Raw genomic sequence first — 25,684 nt, 5'->3', positions numbered from 1 at the left:
CGAGAGAGAAGGAGAATGAGAGTTTTAGTTTAATAATTAATGAGAGTCCGTAGTTTGTATGAGGTGTCACCAGTGCACTGCAGGTAAGATCCCTTCCTTGCAGCCACTCCTGAACTTCTCCGAAGGGGCTGTATACGTAAGGCCGCGCAAATATCCGCAAATGTCGCATTTTCCGAAACTCTTCTTGCCAGCACCGCGGTGAAACGTGCTCAAAAGGTCGCCGTGAGCGAGTGGGCGTGTAGATGGCTGTAAACGAACGCAATGATTTCCACGGCAGAGTTATCGGCATGCCGCGCCTGCTGCATGCTCTAACCAGACACCACATGATGTTCTGGAAATGTTCCCGTCCGAGCAAACGCGTCTGACTCCTGCTGCCCTTCATCGTTTGTGAACAGCAAACTCCGGAAAATGTATACATTTTGTAGCATTCATGTCTTAAAACAGCTGTGCAAAGTCACAAACATACCTTTTTTTTATTTGAAAAAGATGCTTTACAAATCTGCAGGCTGAATTTCCTATGTATAGGAAGAAATGAAGCCAAATACTGACATGAACTACATTTCTTTACTGTGGTGCGCTGAAAACAGGCAGCGTCCATGTAAGTGGCATCAAGATAAGCTTCCATTTAATGGTCATTTGTCGCTGTTACTCATGGCCTGACCACTGGCGGGCTGCATAGCCGCCGGCTCAATGAAAAGCCCAATCACACCACAACCGACAGATGTCGACTTCACGACCGCACAATCACACAAGACTGGTCTGTGCCAGAGTGATACAGATGGCCCACTGTCTGAAACACTCGCCGTCAATCACACATTCCTCACAGCTATTCACTCACGCTCCGCTCTCAGCCTCCAGCAAACACACAGACGCACTCACATGAAATCCTCTTTATCTCAAGGTGCCATATTAGTGTGAATATTTCCCGAGCATGCAGCCTGGTAGCAAACAGTAGCCAGAGACCTTTGTGTGTCACATGTCATTCCGGCAATGTGATGCAAACTCTAGTGACCTCATGGTGCAAATGTATAAAATCCTGTTTTCCGTCGTCAGTCTTTGTTTTACACTAGGAGGCACAGCAGATTGACCAGGGAGCATGTAAAAATGCATGTTATACATAAATACGTAGGTTTTTATTTTTTATTTTCTTGGAATTCCTGCCCAGTGACAGAAAGATATCTGGAGCTGCAGACATATCCGAGTCGGAGAGAAGAGCTGTAAGTGGATATCTTTGCATTTCACCCTGCATCTGGGTTCCTGACCTCCAGCCTCCCCGAGTCTCATCAAGTCGGAGCAGCAGATGAGGCATTTCTCCAACTAATGGTATCAATTGAAAGCGAGCAAATGAACCGTACGGGCAGTAAATCTAATAGAGGAGAAATAGTTGAATTATCTATCACACGTCTTGGACCATGGACAGGGCACATCTGGGGGACCTAAGCAGGTGAATAGACAGTGAGGTCTATGTAGAACCAGCGTATTTATAACCTTCATGCATGTTGTTTATACTTCTATCAACATGATGGTCTGCAGTTCTATTACGGCTCATTGAATACAGTCACTGAAACACTTGTTAGTGTTGAAAATTGCATTAGCTGTTTGTCCAGTTGGTCGCTCTAAACCTGCAGTATTCAAACATCTACCATAGATATGGTATAAAGATGAACGATTCTTCAACAGATTCTAGTTGGATTTTATATTTATTTTTTCCGATATCTGCAAATCATAATAATGATTGGGACGGAGTACGGATCATCGCCAATGTGAGGTGCAAAACAACTTTAATATAACACACGTGACTACCGTTGACTGAACCATTCACTTTCTGAGGGAAGGGTCACAGGCTGGCCTCTGGTCACAGGCTGTGCTCCGTACGTCACTTTCGACCGTTTTTTTTGTGCGTGCAGATATGGCCAGGATGATGGGAGTCAGTGGGATTTGTTGGTAAATAGGTACATTATTAAATACATATATCTCTGGTGAGTTTGGATTCAGTCCCACAATGAAATCTTATCGTCAGATGGGACAGAGAAAATGAATTATACTCCCTTCCCATCGGTGGCAAAGTTTTCCCACCTGTAGCACTGTAGGCACTTTATACTAAAGAGAGTTCACAGAGACCGATGGAGGCAGTGCTCGCACATGTTGCCCAGTGGAAAGAGGGACGGACAAACTCACTACTCACAACTATTCACTCATTACCGGAAACGTGATTGTGTGGCTCAGCTAATACAAGCAAAACTCCGATCACAGCATTAAAAAACACTCTACAGCCAAAAACACATTAAGCCGTCACTTCATCAATTAGACTGACACATTTAAATGAAAAATAGAAGAAAAATAGTGTAACAGGAGATGTCGGCCCCTCTGACTTAAAAACAAAAGAGCTTCCCCTGCTGTTTCCTCTGAATAAGATATTAGTGGCACTGGGGTTGTTATGTCAACCTGAAGGCCACCCTAGTTTCTCCCAATGTTCAACGAGGGAGGGGGGTGTGGGGAGGGGGTATTCAGTTAGTTTTTAACATGAAACATCACCACAAGATGCCACTAAATCCTTCACACTGAACTTTTAACACCAGTGTTTTATTGTTGTAGCAAAGGTCCAACATTTCGAAAAACCTCTGACGCAGTCAAGAGTAGTTCTGATTCGACCACTAGAAGCCTCTCCAATGGAACACATAAATAGGTTGTTTTGATCGCCGAATTGATTTCTCGTAAATGAAAGTAACATTTTGAGGTTCCTGCCTCGCTCACAAATACCTGAAGAATACTTACTCCTATCCTTGAGGCAGAGAAGAGAAAAATCCCAAATAAGAGCCAAACTTTGCTTCATGAAGCAACTTGAACATTTTTCACTTCAGCTATTTCTGATGTTGTTGGGTTTTTTGTTTTTTTTAACAACCAATATTCAGTCCTCGGGAACATGAGTTAGTGTTTTCATTTTAGGGGAAATGAAATATAGACTGGAAGTAAAAATAGTGGAGGAAACTGAAAGACTGATTTGGTAGGTAGATGTTGTAGGAAGAGCTTTTTTAAGGTGTTATATTTCTTTAGGTTTTCTCATCTCATCTCTGTTTCAAACCTTTCCGTCAGCTTGAGATTGAATAATATACTATGCGAACGTTGAGCGGAACATTTGTTTATTTTGGGCATGTGTTTCGTATCGTATTCTAGGTCTCTGAACAATACGGTTTCATATCAAACTTTGCAGAGTGGAAAACTGAACGGAGTAGCAAATATTTATTCAGCACATATTTAACACATACTGATTTATCATTTGCCATACTTATCATAATGTTTGGCTCATCTTTTTTTCAAACTGTAAGGATTTCATTCTTGTTGCCATGCCCTTTTTATTCCATCATTCTTATTTGTCAGTTGCTACATATTTTAGAAAAAGATTTCACCCAAAACAAACTTTTTAACTCTGCTTTATTTTTAATAGAGCAAATTGCTGTACTCAGTCAATCAAACTTCTGATCAAAGTCATCTGTCTGGTAGTTTAAAAATTCGGATTCATTATTTTTTATTTATCATGATAATTAGTCATTGAACACTTTGTTCATGGTCCCTGCCAACACGGGCTTCTGTGTTGCTGAGCCTGCTGGCAAAAACTGAAAATCAAACTGAAAACACTGTTGTGTCTTTTTCTTATTTTTTTACAGTTCACAAACTACCACACAGACGCCCCTGAACATGCACCTTGTTCTCAGTTAAAGGTCAAAGGTGGATGAATGTGGGTGGTGAGGACAGCGCCGAGATCGCTAGATGAAAAATATAAGTGCAGTCAACCTTCTACACATTGACTGTGGTTGAGTCGTGACTGCAAGTGTTGCTCAATTAGGCAACATACTTGCATCATAGTTGATTGAAATATAAAAGTGATGATAAATGTCATAGAAATGAACGTAAGATTAGGGAAATTTGGAACATCTTTGAGACGTTTATATGTTGCTGATATCATCATCATTATCAGTATCTCTTCATCCAGGTGGTGATAAAAACATGCTCTTCCCACAAAACCCAGAGCAATCCTCCCACCAACTTGAGCATTCACATCACCAGTCTCTATTCATCAGTATAGAGACTGTATTTTGTGACAATTTTAACTTCCCTTTTTTTGGTCACATTCCTGGATCTCTTTTGCGAGGCAGATGGACATGGGCGGGCGGAGTGTCTTTAAAGTGCTGGTTAGGGCTTCACCCCCCCCTAACCTTTGGAAAATGTCAAAATGATTCACAGAGGGAATCCCTGCTGGATAAATGAATAAAGAAGCTACAGAGTGGTGACAATTACAGAGGAAATAACCTGAATAAATGAGTGGGGAAACAGTACAAATGCAGATGCTCTCTCCACATGGAACAATTAAGCAATTATCCAATCACACTCTACTGTGTGAAAATGCTGAGCAGCCCCAGTTCATTTTGAATTGTGTGGCAAGATGGTTAAGGGAAAAAACTAAGTGGATTTGAAAGAGAGGCGGGAGCTTCAAAATTGTGCGATCACCAAAGTCATTAGGATGTATCTTCAGGGGACCATGACTCTACAAAACTTTATGGAAACCCATTGATGCGATGTCATAGGCTGGGCCATCTGATGTAGCCGCGCCACAGGGACGTGTTTACTATGAAGTGAACTCACTTCTGGGTATATTTCAGTTTTCAGACGCTCTTCACTCATCATTATGCTGTTTCAGCTCTACCAGTGGTTGTGTGCAAAACCGGAATACATTCTAGAAATATCCCAAACTGATCAAAAATCAAAAGTGACTATTTTCATCTGTTGCCCTGGAAGGGTCTGAATTCATTGAAGTCTTCCACACACTTGTGGTCTCAAGTGGTATATTTGTGTTTTGATTTCAGTTTAGGTTTTTTTCTATGATACAGGACCTGATTCCATAGGGATACATGGGGATGTTTTATGTGCTCGCTGTCAGCTGGTACTGCAGATAACACAGGAAGCACATCTCAGCATTTTCACATCACTGACAGGAATCCACCAGGGATTTTGTTTTCATCATGAGTCGCTGTGCTATCTCAGTCACTGTCCAAGTTAAGCGTACTGACATTGTGGAAAGAATAACGGAGAAGAAGAAAAAAAAACATGTAGAAAAGCCCACAACATTTTGTTTCCCTGGTAAACAGATATATGCTATAGCTGAATTTAAATTCCTTTCTTGCAACGGCGTTAAACAAGAGCACTGAAACGTCTCAATGCCCTTAATCAGGTAAAAATCATTCATTTTCATTCCTGCTTGTATCACACTACATTGCAGCCCACACTTTAGACGGAATATTCTCTCCTGATAGCGATGAATAATAAACTTGCCACCCACTGACCATTACCACCAATGCACGAGCACTCCAATCAGAACTAACAGTGGGTCTACTTCTATGAGATGAATAGTGCAAGTGCACCAAGTCTTGGGAAAGCACCGTCTGTACAAACTGTCAAGCGTCAAATTTCCTATCCCCTCCTGTCCTTTTACGCACTTGGTTGAGCTTGATTGACATGCAGCACACCATTCCCTCTTAATCCTATGCATTTTTAAAGAACTAGCGGGACACTTGCTGGGAACTCATTTCCAGCGACTCTAACCATATTGTAATAAGGCAGAGATAGTGCTGGCGTGGCGCTTTGTATTGATTCAAGGCAGAGGTCTCCGAATTGTGATTCATTACAGAGCCCAGCAAAGGAAAATAGAGAACTGAAACACCCTCTTGTGTTGGGAAATTTTGTGGGAATATGAGATATATACACCACCGGTAAAAAGCTTTAGAGCCGCTCCATTTTCCAGGTTTTTATTAAGCCGTTCAAGTCCAGTCAATAACTTATAACGTTACAGTTCAGAAGTAACCTTCCCAAGGTAAAAAAAAAAAACGGTGCCCCAAGTTTTTTGATAACTTAAACCCCATATACAAGTTAGAACAAACTGTGTTAATACACCATTCGATGCATAGTTAGGACAATACTGTACTGCACGGTGAAGGACTGTATCCTGTCACAAAGTCAGTGTTGGTCATATTGGTTGGTCGGAAGTTGATCCTACAGCAATGAGTCAAAACTTAGAGGAAAAGAACTAGACGGTGGCTTCACATAATGGCAGACCAGCCGGTTTACGATGAACTGGACAGAAGGTTAAAGCAAAGCAACACAGTTTTGTGGAACTTCAGCAACAGTGTTGGAACAAACGTTCCAAGTGTTCGGCTGCTGAACGAGTCACAAATATAGATTCAATTTAGGGATTCCACGATTCCCTCTTTCCAAAAAAACGCTTGTCCTTAATTATCTTGATTAATTGCTTTATTACTTTATGAATGGTCAATTTCAGACGTACTGTGACATTACACCCTGTACAATTGAGTAACAGCTGGAAACATGGAGGTGTTATAAAACTTTTGACATGTACAGCCTTCTCCATGATCCCATTTCCCCCACTTTTTTTCAAATATATTAATACACTACCGTATTTATTGGACGCAAAGACATTACATACAAGCGATTACACGTTGCCAATATCAACTGTATATTTCAGTGCACAATAACCTAGGCTGAGGCAAAGCCTGTTTGCAGGCTATGCTGAATATTTTAACACCTCTGCATATTGTTCTTGCTCAAAAATTGTTGTTCATCTTAACATGCCTGTAGCAGCTTCATCTTTCAAATTGTCCCTGCTGTTGAGAAGAGCGGGTTCTGTGGAATAATCCACACATGGCAATCACTGAATTATTAAAACAATGTCAATGCCATGTCAGTGGAGATGCCATAAATTCAGACATTTTCCTGATGGAGAGAGGATGCGTTTAGGCAGAGTACCTTAGCACCTGCAGCTTAAAAACTCTGATCATTCTCCGGAAAACCCCACGCAGATGACACCTCTGAGGTTTGTTTGTTTTTGAGTTCAGGGTGCTCAGCACCGCAGAGCAATCTGATCAACAAAGCCATCGAAACCTAAGAAAAGAACAGACATTCAAGATATAATGTGCACATGTATATTGAGGCTGTACTTGGTCGTTAGCAGCACTGAAAGAGAGAAATTATATGGTGATTTGCTCAGTCATGGCCATCATCTTCCACCATCTAATGAAACACGTTGGCTTATTAAATATGTTATGTCCTGTGCGAAGAGAGACACAACTGCAAGAAGGTCGGGTCACCGATTATTTGGATCAACGTGGCCTCTCAGCGGATGTAAGTGTGCCGACTCACTCACACTTCCAAACACACAACTGCGTGTCCAAATTTATGAGAAACCAAATGACGCCTATGATGAGGAAAAGCAAAAACAGTGTGAACATGCCAGAAAAGAAAAAACCCAAATACTGATGCAAGACAACAAAAGCCTTTGTGAGGGTCCCTCTGTCTTCATTTGGCTGACAGGCGAGTCGGAGTGTGTGACAGGCTCGGATGAAAAGTGTATCTGGGCAGGCTTTCTGCTGAGAGCAGGGAGGGGTCGTTAGCGCTTTCATCTTAGGCTCATGGCAAAGGAAACATCAAGCATTTCAAACCCTGACGTGAAATAATGGCAGAGTGTAATGAAGTGGCATTAATTGATATTAATGCTCTCGGCAGGTCCTGTGGGGTCAGCATTACGCACATGTACACGATGGTTGGGGAAGCCAATGCTTTTCTGCCAAAGGGCAGATTATCTCACACAACGCGGGCCATTCCAACCCACGAGCCATCCTCAAGAATGGCTTTTTTCTGTTGACCAAGTTTTGTTGTTGTTGTTCTTCTTCTTCTTCTTAGCATTTTCATTGTTGCAGCTGTGTAAAAAGCAAAAGCATTGTGCTGTCAGTGAATATGCCATGCCCAATACTGGGTAGTTAACCAAGCCAGTGTGTTGCCCCAGGAAATATGCCTGATAACAATTGGTGAGATAATGTAAGAAAAGAAGAAACAACAACATTGCATGGAAAGGCTGTTTGACTGCAAACAGAAGAATAGATCCCCACGGGCAATGTTCCTCTCTCTCATATCTCACTCTTTCTTTCGTTCCTGCCATCCCACCTTTCAATTTCAGTCTCTCTTTCTCTCACTTCCTCTCTCTTTCCCTCTGCATACTTATGCATGGTCATAAACAGTTTCATAACACTGCTGTGCCCACCGCTGTGTGGGTGTCCGCATATGTTTGTTTGGGGTTTTTTGTGCTATTTCCTTATGCCAATATTAATGTGGAACGCATCAAAGCAGCCCAAAGCAAGTCTATAAACCCTATATAAAATACATATGATACATACATACATACATGATCAGAACAATTTGCAATGTAGCAAATGGCCTCCAGTGGTTTGAGGGGTAGTGGAAGCAGCATGAGCAAAACTAGACATCTCCAAAATTCAGATACTAGTATAGATAATTATATAATGTTTTGTTTTTAAAGGGGCAATAACATCTGTTTTATCATAAGAATCCAACCACAGTTCCACATGAGCCCTGTTGCACAGTCTGATTATAATAGTGCTTCTAATGCTGTATTATATCTTTTTCATTTTGACTGGGAACAAACATTCTGTCCTTCTGGATGTTACAACAAACTTTAGATTTATAAAATGTCTGGAAAAAATGGCCATTGCACCATTCAGTTGAAATATACCTTTCATTTATGTATATACCAGCAGGCTTAATACAGACCCCTGCGGGACTCCTTCATCAACTGTGACAATAGTATTAAAAGCCTCAAAGTTCTGTTATATGTCAAACCCTTAAGAGGGACTTTATGATAATGTATTTGTTGATTCAGTCTCATTTCCCGTAAGAAAAAAGACGCTGTGGGTTTTCACAGCAGGGAGCCCATATGTAGCAGGAATAAGCTATTGTACAGTGACAATCTCCCGAGCTGCAGATGACAAGTTCATTTGAATATAATTACTTTTGAGACTCACGAGAAATAGGCATTTGTCCCAATGACACTTGATTAATTTGTCATCGTCCTTTGTGTTGTGAAGCATTTGTTTCCCGGCCTTGTTTCAGTGACATCTTCAACATTAGTATTCACTTGACAAGTGGCTGAACACTGGTTCCTCGGCATCTCCCAGTGTGAGGCCACAAGTCAATACAGGGCGTGTGCATGGCAACACAGTAACTCCTTTAGCCTTTACACAGGGCATCAAACAAACACCACTGTGATGGAGGGGTTTGAAAAGCCTGCTGTCGTGCTCAAGGGCAAAGATCTCTGCGTCTGCTTCAAGCAAAACATTAACCGTCAGAAAGAAAGTGACGTTTTAGGTCTCTTTGTACTTGCAGCCACAAATTTCTATGTAAAAATCCTTCCTGTATCACCTAAACATAGGCAGTGACATGGGTGCAGTCTCCTCGAATACTTAAATGTGAATAAATAAATAAGATAGACAAAATGTCTGGAAGGAATTAGTTGCCATCGTCGAGTGAGCCCTTCCAATCTGCCACAAGGTGTGTGAGAAAATAATCATGTATTAAAAAAAAGGTATATCAGTATTCTGTCCTTTTGTTCTCTTGCAGCTTCAGTAATGGCTCAGGCAGTATTGCCTGAGCCATTACTGAAGCTGCAGAATTTTCCCAGAATAAATATTCCCATTTTATCAAAGAACAAGTTAAACAGTGACTTCACTTTGACTGAGAAATATTCAAATTAATTCCACGGCTCATTTTTCATTTTGTTGCCCTCAGTTAAGAGGTTTGATTTCTGAGTCGGAGTAAAAATTCAGGGCATCTTCATGAGCCTGTTGCCTCCAAAGAAATATCTGAGAAGCTTCGTGAATGTATTTTATACAGTGACACATGCTGCCGCACTCATCAGAACTATTAGCGGGGGGAAACGGGCATTCGTAACTATAAAGTATAAAACTTGATTTAACAACACAATGAAGGGAATTCTTCAAGAGAAGAAATGTTCCACAAAGCTGTAATATCAGAGAGAGAAAGAGTAACCAGGAGAAATCATAAAGCCGTGGGGTTAAAATAACTCTTCTTCCCCTCCTGCATTCCCTTCACAGAAGCCTCCGTGAGCTCAGCCTCTATTCTCCAGACTCAGATCTCATTGCTTCTCACTAAGGAGGGGGAAAGAGAACAGGTCCTTTTGCCTCTATTAATCTGCTGACTGGCATCTCCTCCCTGCCCCGGCTCAAAGCAGACAGAGCAGCGGCCGATTTAATGTGAAGTTAAGTGATGCTGAGGCTGCAGTGGCAATCAGCGCACAGAGCACCGATGCCGGCAGAGGCGGCCCAGGCTCGGCGTCATTAGCCCCCTTTTTAATGAAGCGCGCCTCCTAATGATATCCATCCCTTTCTCTTAACTCCAACGAGAAGAAAGAAACAAACTGCCTGGCTCATGAAGCTGCCGTTCTCGGGGTGTCAATAGCTGCTCGGGGACGGCTCACCGATGGACACCGGAGCCGCTAAGGAGCACGCTGGTGCTTAAGATCCAGATGGCCCAAACCTCGAGTGCGTTCACATAATGTGAGCTTTAACATCACAACCAAAACAAACTGATGATAGGTTTTTTTTTTGAAGTGAAACCAGGCCACCACTCTAGACTGATTTAGGAGCCTCATTCTATCACAGATCCTTTGTGTGTAACTAAACAGCCGGCCAATGAACACCAGAATCAAGCATGAGCTCAGGTATTAAAGGGGCAGTAAGCTATTTTGGAGAAATCTTATTTCTTGTGGATTTGTTGAATGCATTGCTCTTTTAGGTTGACCCGGTGTTTCTTGAAAACAACGCCTTGACATTGACCAATTAAGAAAAAGAGGAGGCTCTCCTCTAAAACTTTTCTCTGAACTCAATAGATGTGAACACCTTTTTGGCAGCAGCACTTAAAGCTCCCCAAAGAATCATACAGAATTCTTTTTTCAAGACTCAGATTGAATGAAAAGTCTTTGAGAAAGAGAAAACTGATGAACTCAGAAAATGATCAGTTTGACGCCTGAAAGCGCAAGAGAAGATGTAGAGTATTTGCAGAGACAGATAGCACCATTTCCTCAACACAGTTCTTTGTATGGGAGACCTGGAGAAATGGCGATGCACAGAAGAGGAGGAGAATTACACCAAATGTGAGCTCCTTGTCATAAGAGGTACTTTAGCACTGAGGCAACTTCATGTAATGAGAGCTACTGCGCCAACCTTTAGAAAGACTCACATTAGTACTGACAATGCAAAGCCACCTGCTTTTTGAGTCAACGTTTCTCTTTGCCGGCGGAGTGAGGAATGTTTTTCATATTTCAGCTCCTAAATTCCCACTTTCGTGACAGTAAAGGCAGAGCTGTGGCCTATCATTTTTGGTTATTTCTTATGCAATATAAAGCAAGCAGTATTTAAAAGTGCGACGCAGAATTTGGCAAACACGTGTTCAGTCGAAGTGAAAAGAGAATGTGGTTGAATTGATTTTTTTTTTCCCCCTTTAAAAAAAAAAAGAAATCTGTTTTCCAGTTTCTTGTGTGCACCCTGCACACTTAGCAGCAGAACAGGGGGAGCTGTTCTGTGTTGTTGAAGAGCTCGCACACCACATCTGAGGAGAAAACCCTCAGCTCCTGCTCCGAGTTTACAAGAAACCAACTTCCCAACTCCGTTTCTGGCCCACTAGCGCCCCCTGCTGCTCGATAACAGAAGAGATCAAAACAGAGAGCCTTTATATTTACTTTGCAGCTACACACCTCTTCACATTAATGTATTTCTCACCCAGAAAAAAAAATCCCTCTGGTGTGTGAGCCATCACACCAGGTGATATGACTCAGCCACAATTCTGAGAACTCCATAATATACATTTTTTTTCCCCCCCTCATGTGGCACTACGATAAAATCATAACTTGGAGAAATTATGTATCCACTGACATGGAATATTCATCAAAACGTTCAGAGGAGGATTCCCTGGCTCAAGAGTCATTCAAATTGGGATAAAATATAAATGACCTTGGTTCATTCGGGTTTTAGTGTCTCACTCACAAGTAGGAAATTGTTTGATAACTATCTACACCGGCAGTCGGAGACACTGGGGGAATACCGATTATCTGCACGGCACGTTATGTCCTGTGAACTTCACCGCCTTCAAATTTAAGAAACACCATTGGAATCACGCTGATGAAAAATGGGAGCGAAGGATCTGAAACGCGGTCTGCTTGAGATGCCCGTGACCTCGAAAGGTAAGAGGCTTGATAGGTTTATTGATTAGCGGGTGTCTGCTTAGTCAGACTCACACTTAGGAATATCAAATCAGAACGACTGTGACCATTGGGAGGATGTGGCTCACGCGGAAGACGATGGCAGATTATTATTATCTTTTTTTCCCCACATGTTAGAAGTCACTCTGAGTGCGAGTCCTGTGATTGGCAGCTGAGTTTTGGTGTTTTTTGTGCAGGCTCCAGCTGCCCACTAAAATGCAAAGAGCTACAGCGGAAGAGAAAGAAAGAGAGCGAGAGTGAGAGAGAGGCTTAATCTGACTCTCTCTCTAAACTGGAATTATCAGCTCCTGCTATAATCTTGGAGGCATAAACATTTGAATTCTATAAGAGCCGCCCACTGTGGTAGATTGTACTCTTCCCGCCCACTGGAACCGCAGAGCGTGTCTGGCCATACAGCAGTGTGCAGCGCACTCACACAGTTCTAAGACATTGTTTGTGTGTGGGAGCTCAGCTTGGCAGCGTTGCGACAGTAAAGCTTTTGTTTCTGCGAGCCTTATGTTTGTTGGTGTGTAGTGCTAGAGCAAATCTCCTCAGGAATGAGGCGAAGGAGCAATAGGGGGCCCGATGAGCGTGACGATGGGGAAAGTCCTGAGAGAAGGGTTGGAATGGATCGCGGCCTCTTACTGTAAGCGCTGTTGCTAATTCAATTTCTGAGATTCCACTTTTTAACAAAAGAGACGTGAGCATCGGTTTTTGCGCAGAACTAACAACACTGAATGGATATCAGAAGGTATAATCTCATAGATTTGAAAATACACGTAGCCCTGATCACAAAAGCTGGATAAACATGAACAGTATCATCTATCCAAAGCTTGCCTCCTTTTGTACCCGCCCTCATGACGGCTGGTTCAGGCCCTCAGTTGTTCCAGGGCGAAACAGCTTTAATCTAGTTTGGGGGCCATAATGAAATGTGCTGTTCATAAGGCCTGTAACCATATTAGAAGGAGGGAAACTTAATATTGAGGGGGCCTCCATGGCAACAGTGGTGGGGACTGCGAGTCCAATGTTTGGGAGGATTTTGAAATAGATTATTTTGGCTTGAGGGGAGATGACAATGTGGAGGGTTGGGGGCTGGGGATGTTGAAGGAGTTGCATTTGCACCATGAAAATCCCTTTGGAAATAAAATTTGAATTCCTTCTCTGATCTTTTGCCTTTGCCACACATGGTCCTTGCTGTGGAGAGTCAGTGCAATCAGATTCGACATGAAATGTGTTTTATATTGTAGAAATACTGAAAATGTACACCATATGACTTTTTCGCAGGAGCTCATAATCAGGATTTTAAGAAGATGGCAGATTGTATGATCAACAGCATCATCCAAAAAATGTCAAAGCAGTGGAATCATTTGCAAGGTCTTTCTTTTCTCTGTGTCTTTGTGCTTGACTGAGTATCATATCACTGCCAGAGGCCCTGAATATGCCCTCTCCTTTCTCACCACACAGAGGATATGAATATTTGTCTTGGACGAGTCTGGAAGGTCTAAAATGAATACTCTCTGTTGCATGAGCAGCTTTAATAAGACGTTAATGAAAGATCTGATCACAGCCACAGGAATCAGACTTTTAGAAAAACATCAAAAACCTCTGACACAGGCGTAAATACGCCTTAATGGAGATACAATGAATATCAAAACACCTGATGCCAAACTAAACAACACACGAGATGACAGTGCTTGTTGCATTTGATAAGGTCCTGGAAACTATTATCCAGATTGTGGACAAGGAGAGAGGAACAGTGGTGATAAACACAAGACTAAAGCATTGAGGTAAGATCATCTTAAGGATAAGAGCACATAAAATAAGCCCAAAGAGATTCTATGAGTACCTACAGAGAAAGAATATCGACTGTTAACACCCTCTTAAGAGACAGAAATTCATTTGTTGTAACCCTCCATTATAAAGAAAATACTTTTCTTGTAAAGAATGTATGAATTGAAGGCTTTGCTCCAACTGTCGCTGGTATTCATTTACTAAATAATAGCTACGCTGAATATCTTTCGATTGACCTTAAAACATCTATGGCAAAACAAGCTGGGAGCAGAGGTGTCATTAAATTACACAATGCTCTTTATATGCATTTTAACAGCAACAACAACAACCACAACGACAAAAAGCAGTGAAATTTCCAACAGCTACAACAGCACCAAGCGCTGAGTAACAAAACTCGACCACGGTTAATGCTGGACTTCATTTGAACTCCATGCACTTCGGATACATTTACTGGCTGCATTAGGGGCTCTGCGGTGAACCCCACAGCACCTGAGAAGTGTGAACAAACATGTTGGATACATACAGGTGAAAAACACACAAAAAAAAATCCAAATCTGCAAGTTGGCGGCTTTCACGAGACAAATCACCATTGCAGAGAATAACATCCATTTCATGAAGGTTGGATTAGTGTGACAACAAAATGGCATTCGGGGACTGCACCACCTCTGTGAAAGACAGAGGGGCCTTAAGGTGAGGCCGAAAGTGCATCCACCTCTATAGAACCGGAACCTCCTCTTTGATTTTCCCGTTCCCCTTGAGCGTGAATGGGCCGACGATTGCCCCCTCGCACGACGAGCAAAGAAAAATAACTCTTAACGCGAGGGAAGAAAGTCACTTCCAGCAGGCTTCAAGAGCCTGCAGTCACGCTGTTTAGGACCACAAAGCTAAACATCAGAGGAGAAACAGATGCTATGGAGCGCAGCCAGGAGTGTACAAATCCAGACAACCCGTCGCAAAAATGGCGCCATATCGAGGAGCCATCACATCAGGTCAGGTCTGAAAGTGTTCATCCACCGGATGAGAAACGGCCCTGAGAATCAATGGGTGGCTTTATGAGAGGAAAGGTGGTTCAGGATTGGGGCGGCAACGTCCCTTTCACCAGTGGCATGAATTCTTTTTGCCATGCTGGCCACCTGACTCTGGGGAAGGCTATGTTGAATGGTCTGTCCACCACTTTGGCCCAGACTAAAATCATCCGCACAAGAGTTTGATGACATGCTATGAAACGTTGTAGTGAAATTCATGATGCCCAGAGGATTCATTCTGATGCCTGACCTGTCCTTTATCTCCACCAGCAGGGCAACGCTTCACTTTCCCTATGGAATATTTGTTATCCTGCTATCCTGTCTTGTATCACATAGAATACACAATCAGCAGCTGAACAAATATATCGAATTAATGATATTCCCATTAGCGACTTTGAGTTTAGTGCTAATTAGCAATTGTTAGCATGCTAACACCCAAAACTCATGCTATGTTCATTGAATTATCGTAATTCTGGATTTGACTTGAATATAGTACTAATATATATATATATACCATTATATGTGTATATGTACATCTCCAAAGAGCCACTAGCTTTGCCGTAAATTTAGACAATAATAGACAATATGCAATAATAGACAGATAATTACAAATGTATCAAATTTTTTTTATCACTTTCTGCTCCTCAAGTTCACAGTAATACTAAAATGAATAAGATGGTTCGTTAAGCCCAAACAACAGTAAAAGAGAGATTCCCTTTGATTTAATCCGATATAGTTCCATTTCCTGCAGACAAACTATGAGATGAACAATAAAACTCTTTCTTGAATTCTTTATCAACTTTTCATCATCTGTTTATCTAACAGTATCGGTAACAGTACTTCTACTATTTGAAAATATTACTTAAACCCCATAAAAGGGACACTAGTTCAATTTTGGCTCACGTCTAGTTCTGGGGTCGTGACATGTTACTGATACAGTTTAGACATAGATTTGTGGTTATGTACATTTGCCTTACAAGTCACGCTGTCTTGGCAATTCTCCCAGAAACAACAGTCTATCACCATGTGGCTGGGGGAAGATAATTCTGCCACAAATTCAGGCTTATCACATTCTATAAGACTCCAGTTTCCAGTAGCAAATACTGTTGCTCGTTTATAACACTGTAATTCTGAAATACAAAAAAATGTGCAGAGCGGATATTTGACAGGCGCATTACAGTGGCGAGGATAAAGTCGGTCCTTGTCTGTGTACATATGCATTACAGACACACACAATCTGATAAATATGCATGCAGGGTGAACAGGCAGATCCTCAGTGACCTGACCTTTAATTTTACCCTGTTTGTCTGTGTTCACAACAAGTTCACAAGTAGCTGTTCAAAAATCTCTGTGCAGGAAGTTAATAATAGCAGCGTGGGGCTGATCTGTTCCACCACACACAAGTACTGCCCCCTTCCTCCTCGTCATCGCCGAATCCTCCCTCCGCATGCTCTTCAGTACCCACCCGAGTCTCGTTCAAGCAAGGAAATCAAGTGTCATCATCTATCATCTTGCCCAGGCTCTGCTCCTTGGGGTCCTCCGCTCCCTGACTGTCGCTGTGGAGAAACGTCACCGCTCAAGTACACACTACCTGTTTGTCTGGCGGTATGATGGTCCAGGGAGGATCAGGACTGAGCTTCATTTGCATTTTAATTTTATATTCTGCACCATAGCTCCCACATTTTAACTACTTTGTGCATGTTTAATGGTCCTTGGTGAAATTAATGTGCAAGTTTACAATAAACAAAGGATTTCATTATGCAAATACAGGCCCGAGTCAGACCCCAGACTTATAAAAATGTTTGTGTGGATATTTGCTGATATACAATCTATCAAATTGGGTTTTTTTCCACCTGAGCCAAGGAATGCGTATTATTAGATGACCTGCACTCAACGGCTGGACTGGATACAGATGCTACAGCACGTGCAGTTCTTTCAAATCTATGTTTAGTTTTATAAAAGAAAATCCTCTGTGCTTACACAGCACCTACATCACCTATATATTGGGATATGTGCACATGAGTCTGTGCATGTTAAAAACATTTACTGTGTGCTTATTTAAGAAATATTTTACTGCTAACTCATCATTAATTTTGTGCATGTCAAAATCTTTCTTTGGTGAGATACATTTCAATTAAGATTTTGATAAATCTGATAAGTCTCAATAATGAATAATTAACCGACGAACAAATCGTTTTTTTGAAAGGACTGTAAACATAAATGAAACACGTAGTGAGGTGAGAATGAAGGTAACCTGTTTTATCACGTATAACAAACGATTTGTCTTTGCAAAACAACATCTGGGGGGTAAAATGGTCCTAGTTATTCCCCCGACGCCTGGCTAGAAATATAAAAAGTGATTCGCTTTGCATTATCTTCCTTAACATTTAGACTGTGTTTTCGGAAAGATTATATCGTCCTCATACAACAAAATATGTTTGAGTTGAGTTGCATGAATTCGTGACAGTCTTTCACTTCCGATTGCCGTTTTTTAGCCAGAGGGAGAGAAAAAAAGGCTTTTAAAAGCTAAAGGTTAACATGCATTGGCAGACATGTCTTTTTTATGGTCAGACACAGTGGATTCCAGGAAGCAGAGGGCTGGACAAAAGGTTTAACTGAGCTCACTCTGGCAACAGTGACCTGTGGAATGGGCAGCAATTCATCTTGAGGTAATTAGACTCATGAAGAGGAAGGGGACACTCGAATGAACCATTTCACACTGCTCTATCTCCGTCAAAGCACCAGCATGCCGACGCCCAAACTAACAAGACAAACACTCGCGGCTTCGCAGCGAGCTTTTAGCTGCTGAATGATGCAACAGGGCACAACGTGGCTAATGTCAACTTGTTTAAAGTTCATTTCCACAGTAAATTAAAAACATGTGTCCACGTCTGCGCCGCAGCCCAATCAGTTTGTCATCATGAGCGCCGTCGTTAAAGACCAGAGCCGAGAGCGAGGATGGCAGCACATGAATTATCCTCCAACCCAGTGGCAAAGCAGAGACCTCAACCTTCTCTCTAGTCTATTAGCTTCTGAATAAAAGGAGACTGTAGAAGTAGCTGTGCAGTCTGCAGCCATGCAAGAGGTTTCTGCGAGGCTGTACATTGGCTCTGCTTTGAGTTGTTAAATACAAACAACAGAATTGCAACATGATCACAATTACGATGCCAAACGTGCGGATGCAGGGTATCTGCTGCAGGTCTCGTTTCATTTCTTTTTCTTTTTCTGTGAAAGCAGTATGCGGTGTGTTGGTGTCGGCTGTCGTGAGACGAACTACAAGTTAGCCTGGTGCAACAGAGAACCGACTTGCCGAGAATCTAGATAATTTCATTTCCTAGAACTGAAAATAACTGGGGATAGTTACCATGAGAACCCAGATCTTTTCCGTTGTTTCCTTTGTGCCGTAAATCAAGCCGTCATTTTACTGCGGAAAAGCACGTCCCGGTGGCCAAAGGAGCAACATGGTGAAAGCAAGGCTTATGAGGGACCAATATGAGTGCAGATGGTGTTGTAATTTTTCTATCATCATTACACTGTGCAATCTGTTTTAGTTTATGCCAATTTAAGCCAAAAAGTTGTTTATTTCTACTCTAACTACAATTAAATGGTTAAACCACTATTCCATTTTCTCCTGATTGTCCGGGTAGGAAGCGGGAAATAATTGATAAATAAAGTGGGCTTCATAAATAATTGTAGGCATTATTACGACAGTCCTTCGTTGACCAGTTTGACTGTGAAAGAAATGACATTACATTTTGTGTGGTAATAAAAAGAAGTAAAAGAAAAGAAATTTCACAGATCTTGGGAAGTTTAACAGACACTTGTTAACGTGAGTGGCAAGCATCTCCCCAGTGAATCTACTTGGGCGGGGCAGTTTTCTAAATGTCAGGTACAAAAGATGATTTACCCGACTGATGGCCTGCCGTCATGTCCCAAAGAAAGTCTGAGAGGAATTTCTAATATGGTTTTATAAAAGCAAACACCTGCTAATGGTGGTACACTGTCTCTTGCTGACTCACTGAGGTGTGGGATAGTGTGAGATACCGTACTGTATCCTGTGGGAAGTTTTAGTCTCCGCCAGCTGGCTATACATCTGAACACACTGTTTGGACAGTGAACTTTGTCAAAAGGCATCTGCTAAATGAAGGCAATGTCTCGAATGCAACACGAAGAAATTGTTTTAACCTCGCATTCTGCCACACAGGAAATTACTGAAAATTTGCGAATGAGTCGCAAATGCTTGTGATACTCTGCGGATCCCTTGAAGGGAAATTTTATTTTCCCACTTGGCCTCCTTCTACAATGACATCATCCCTGGAGCTAGTTGGGTTTCAGTCCTTCGCTCAGGGATGCTCCAGCGTGGGGGTTTGAACCCCTCACCACTGTGCCTCCCTCTCCTCTAAAAAGACGACTTTTCTCCGAGTATATCAAACCATCTCCCAACAACTTCTTTGAATCTGCCCCACTATTGTCACTCCTTCATTTTCTTCCCGACTGCCTCAACTCATGACCCCCCTTCTCAGTCCCTCGTCTTGTTTAAGTCCCTCAGTCCTTTCCTCACCGCCCGAGCTAAAATTGCTTTCCTTACCGTTTATAATAAGCAGTACTTCAGTGATTTGGGTCTGACCCGCCACCTGACCCAAAGAAATGAAGCCTTTGCTGCCTGTGATCTGAAGCATTTGTCCACATTTAATAGCATTTTGAACTGACATATACCAGCTGGTTTAAAAAAAAAAAAAAAAGAAGAAATAAAAGCTGCATTGCGACCTGGGGATGTGTGATGGAGCCGAAAAAGATTTTCCTGACAGATTTAAAGAAATTCCAGTATTGTTGAAAAAACACACATTAGTAAAAGACCACTGCACTTATAATTTAGATATTCAAGTATCAACAAGTGACCATGAAGAATGCAGACGACTTGAGACTGGGCCAGTAGCCGGTCATGTCTTTATTCTTACAGTTTCTGTCAGTTACAGGTGTATTCATTGCTTGTTTTGCTTGGATTTTAGTTTTTTCTTTCTTTCTTTCTTTCTTTTTTTTCTTTTGGTCAAACTCAGTAAGTCGGTCACAACGTGTCTCATGTGACTTTTAGCCAGCAACTTTTAATTGTCCTGAGCCTCCCTGTTTGAACAAAGCTGGTGCATATTTCCTTATAATGAAATCACTATACAGTCTATGCACAGTACAAGACAAGCAAATATTGCCTGTATCTTCACACACCAATATTCTTTCACAAGTGCAAAATTGAGATTCTCTTCCAATTTCAAGCTACAAGCTACTTACAACAAGAGTTTTTCCCTAATTCGATCAAATTTAATAAATGTTTTGTTTTTTCAAGCAACTTTTCTTCCACATTTTCAGAATTCCTTTTTTGTTACAGTGAGGGAATAGGATGGAAAGAGCTTCTGAGCTGAAGTAATCTTCACTTACAATAAGCTAAGTACATGGTAAATGGAGTGTATTTATAGAGCACTTTTCTGGTCTTATCGACCACTCAAAGCATTTTACGGTAAAAGTCACATTCACTGACACATTCTTACAGCGCAGCTATTTACCATGCTTTTTCTGTCACATTCATACATTGCCAGAAGACCCATGAGGGGGAATTTAGAATAACGTGTCTCGCCCAAGGACACTTCACCATGCGGACTGGCGGTAGCAGGTATCGAACTGCCAACCTTCTGGTTAGTGGACGACCATCTCCAAACTACCTCCAATCCAGAACCCTGGAGGTAAAGAATTTAAAGGCAATATCTGTGTCATGGCGAGTTTAAAACTGGAGGTTTAATTAATTTGAAATGCCGACAACGCCACCTAGAGGCAACACGGGGTTAGGGTTAGGCTAACCCTCTAGTGAGAGAAGGATGGTGTCTGCATTGCAACGGATATGCTGCACTATGCTAAAAAAAGAGACATAAGCGGAGGAAATTATGCAAATGTATGCAAGTTGTTGTCAGGTGTAATTGCAGAAGAAGAAAACAGTGGGGGGGGGGAGTTGACTAAGAAGGGAACGTATGAAAAGCTTAGTTAGTTAGTCTCAATGTTACACTGGCGATAGATTTCGCTGTGTGGAACGGACATCATGCTGTTATGAACTATTTAAATTCAGGTGTACCTGCTGGGCATATACGTGACAGCCCCCTGCATTCCAGCATGAGGTAAACAGGTGGTTAGAAAAACAAAACACTTCTTTATATCTCTGTAACATCTGAATTCCCAGTGTAGAACACAACATAATGACAGTACAAAACTAGAGACCACCATGAATTTATCATTACAACATGATTGCAGTTCCAAAATTAGATCATATAATAACCTCCATCCAAGAATATGGTAGAAAAATATCAGGGGGAATACATATTCCACCCAAGATACGAAAGCAAGGTCCAAACCAAAGCAGATTTATTCCTTGTCCTTCCAAACAGCTTGTAACATAGAAGATCTGCTGAGGGAGATCGTGTGACGATGAGACGCTGCAAAGGAGCAACTGAAGGGACCTTCTGATCGGATGATCTTTGATAACTCGAGACAGAACTATGTTGTATCATATTTTATTCATCAGGGATTTATGGCAATTTATAATCCACATAATGTGGTCTTTTAAAAAGAAACAAATATTGTTTATTGCCTTTGAAACATTTGGAACATATCAATGGTTTGGAATATTTTACGAGAGAGAAACTGTTTTTTACCATAAAAGATGGACTTTCAACCATAGACACATAAGAATTTTAAAGGAAAAAAAAATGATCTATGAGGTGTACAATATCCTTGTTGTTTTTTGTTTTTGTTAAGAAAGTAAACATATCTGTGGTCAATAAATTGACAAATTACCTCATTTACCTACTGTACCATTTTTGATATACACATTTTCTAAATAATTTTACCATAAAAACACAACAAACAGACAAAACAAATTAATCACATAAGTTTCTTGGTGGAGGTAAATATTTGGAATCTTTTAAAAGTGAGCAAACAAATCTGTGCCACTGACTGGCAAGTTGATGGCAGCCATATTGGAATACAGGAATCAAAAGCCTGCCACTGCCAGCAGTGCACTTTCTCACAGAACCTGTGCAAATGCCAAAGGTTAACTGTCATGCCGAAGAGACAGTGGGCCTTTTCTGCAGAACTGCAGGTGGCTTACTCCTTTCTTCGTAAGGTACCAGGCAACGGAGAGGCTGCATTCATGGCGTCCGCGCTGCATAAAGTTGCTTTCAGTAGTTGCACTAAGCACTGAAATAACTGCCCCCATAAACGCATACATATGTGTGTTCATGAATGTGCAGTTCACCTAAATGTGCCAATTTGTGCTTCTGAAAATATGTTCCCGCTCCACATCAAGTGTTAGAGGTTGAAGACGACCAGGACGAGAAGTCCTCATTTCCATGCTGTAATTTGACTCAATCTTCAGAGAAAAATCATGCAAAGTCTCCCCGGGCCTGTTTCCGAAAAAGTTAAAAGAGATTTAAATGTGTTGTTGCTGACAAGCGTTTGTATGCAAAGACCTGTAAATCACTGAACAGTAGCTGGTTCCAGTCCTCTGAGCATTTAAGGGGTCCAGTATTAAGATTTAAACCCAGCTGGATCTGACACCTGTCTTATACAGTATGGTATCGTTGGATTAGACAACTGGTTTCTGCTTTATCCAAACAGCAACTCTTCTATAATGATACTGCCACGTTCCTAAATGTCAGGAGCTGTATACGAGGTGTTCAAAGCCACTGCCTCTACACTTCGTCTTGCCATTAAAGCAGATGTTTATACAGTGGATACTGTTCTTTGCTGACATGCAACGAAGCAACATCTAAAAGCCCGTCTTGAATGCACATTCAATATGTCGTTTTCAGTAATTACTGGGGAAGGTGACAATTGAAAGGAAAAATAGATAAATGAATAAACCTGCATTCTCTTTCGAGGTGGATTAACTCATGCATGACCCGTTGTCACAATCCACAGGTAACTGCTGGCCTCGCCAAAACATGGCTCGTGAAGAATAAGCCATTTGAAACTGTTTGATGCGGTGCACAGAAATATAGATTCAGTACAGTAACTCAAACTTGTTGCACCCACACCAAGTGAATATGCCTTCATTGCTTATTTTCTCTCTTTATTTGTCTCACATCTACAATAGCACCTCATATTTTAGCAGAGGATAAGACATATTCATATTGTGGCCCTCCTTGTAAGTTTCCCTTTTTGATTCACTACAGAGACACAAAACATCGGTGAAGCATCACTCACTAAATCACACTGATGGCTTACAAGAAGTCAGCGGAGGTGTGGGGAAAAAACAATTTACAGAGGGAGGAAGATGATGCAGATTGCTGTTCCTATCTGAAAGATAAGGCTCAGGGAGGCTGCGGAGATCATCAGAGCGAGGGAGAGAAAGAGAGAATAAAGACAAGACTGAATACCCGGTGCACCCGAAAGATTGGACACTTTCTATCCACCAACCGGTTGTCTAAAAACACAGGCTCCCTCCGGAGGAGTGAGAGGATAAGAGGATGATGGAGCAGCGTGGCGTACAGCCCGAGAATCAGGTGGCGGGGCTTGGACTTGCGGGCCGGCTGTACTTGAGCACACAACAGATGGCGTTAAGTGTACAGTGTTGAAAAACAGATGAACCAATAAACTCATTAAGCCTGGCTCGTGGGTCAAGAGCACCATGCCAAGAATGAGAGCGAACGCTCCGGGAAACCCGAGAAAAATCCGTCGGGGGAATGATAGTCAGTCTGTGTGTGTGTGGGTGTGTGTGTGTGTGTGTGTCAGGATTATTCTTCAGTTGAGTAATAAACAACATAATTCAAGGATTTTTATATCGATTGGCCTCCCTCAATCTCTCTGACATTTCACATTGGGCGTGCACATTTATAACTACGCATTATTATATCATAGTGTCCCACTCATCGTGAAGCTTTCGCCAACTTGTTTGTACTTGCAGGCTCCTCCCGAGCAATTACATTTGCACCATCACAACACGAGCATGCTGGCGGTTAATTGAGCCGGGCGAAAGGATCCGTGTTGCTGGGTCTGCCCATACTATTTGAGCCCGTCTGTAAGCCTACATGTGCAATATCAAGCGGCCGTGCTCTTTGCACATAATTGCATGCAAATAAGAATGACCTGCAGGGTTTAAGATGTGAGGCAAGAAAAGTTCTGCACATCACAGGCTCAACATGAGGAGTGGATTTGACGTGAAAATGGCCGTCTTGATGAACGGATTCATGTTAGTGGAATGTCATTGAAACAACTCGAAAGACATCTGTGTTTCAGGGCCGTCATTAAAAGTTATATGATTCCTGTTTGGAGTTAATCCTGCAGTCCCTCCTCTCATCGCCCATTTTTCATCCTGAGTTCCAAAAAACTCTCTCCCCCTCATCCTTCACTATCGAGTCAGGTCTGATCTGGTGCTCTCCTCTATTCCCTTACCTCTCTCCGCCATCTGTCACAGTCGAGTCCTCGCTGCCAAGGATCTTCTTTGAAAAGATTTTAAAGCTTTTACTGTCTCACACTCAACATTTGCCTGACTGAACAAACTCTTTCTTTTGTACTTCCCAATAAACAAGCAGTTCACACACTTGTTCTCACTCAGAGGCGAGTCTAACATTCAGTGGATTTGATAGCACTGGCTTTTTAAAATATTCTTTGCCCATTAAATTCAGTGTTTTATATGTTTTTTTATGGGATTCATATGTGTTTCTTCCCAATGGTTTTAATGTTTTATGTAAAGCACTTTGAATTGCCTTGTTGTTCAAATGTGCTATACAAATAAACTTGCCTTGTCTGGCCGCTCTTATTCACAGACATTTGTATCGTACTGAACATCAAATATTGTGGAATTCTGTCCTGAAAAAAAAGATGAAACACAATAACTATATATTTGGTCCAACTTGAGATAAGATCAGAATGCAAATTGATGATGGTGAAAATAAATTTCAACGGTTAAATGCGTAAAAATATCTCAAAGAACAGGCATTATGTATCACCGTGACGTCTTTGTTTAAATGAATTGTCAGAGTGTATCTGTTACTAAGTTTGTCAGCCAGGTCAAACACAAGTTGTTCTCAACTCCACTTCTTCTGTATTTAGAGCATTTTGCTCTGGTAGGGCTGAATGAGTCTGTTCTTATAAACTGTAATCCATTTCACTCAACATTATGCTCCAGGTTTTGAAATACGTGTCATTTCACACGTTCTTTTCAATGCAGAGACCCCAATTTGTGGCCTATATGCTGACAGTCAGTCATTTGGATATCTTCCCTGTTCAAACTGAGATTGCAATTTTGATATTAGCTACTGTAGGAATATTGAGTGCTGGGGGACTTGTTGTGTTGATGATGTATTGATTCCTGTCACACGTCCACACCCAAGCTCTGTGTTTCCTGTCACACCTTGTGAGGACTGAATAATGATCATTCTATGTAAAATGAAAACAATAGGGACGGGGAGGGACTATTAAGACCAATAAAGATTAATAAAGATGACAGCAGTTTTGAAATTTGTGCCATTAACTGCAGTGTAGGCGTGGAAAATTTGGTCTTACCTGAACTACATTTTTTTTAACCATTTTTTAAATTTTTTGCACATTTGAAATTGAGTGGATTTCCCAGTGAGGCGTTAAAGGGAAAAACAGAAAAGTAGATGTTTTGAAGGAACAGAGAAGTGGCCAATTATGAACAAAAGATCATTTACAGCCCTGTCTGTGATATATCCATATCAGAATATGCAGC

The sequence above is a fragment of the Scophthalmus maximus genome, chromosome 1 (genome assembly GCF_022379125.1).
Source record: "Scophthalmus maximus strain ysfricsl-2021 chromosome 1, ASM2237912v1, whole genome shotgun sequence".
Taxonomy (NCBI): domain Eukaryota; kingdom Metazoa; phylum Chordata; class Actinopteri; order Pleuronectiformes; family Scophthalmidae; genus Scophthalmus; species Scophthalmus maximus.
This window is presented reverse-complemented; position numbering follows the sequence as displayed.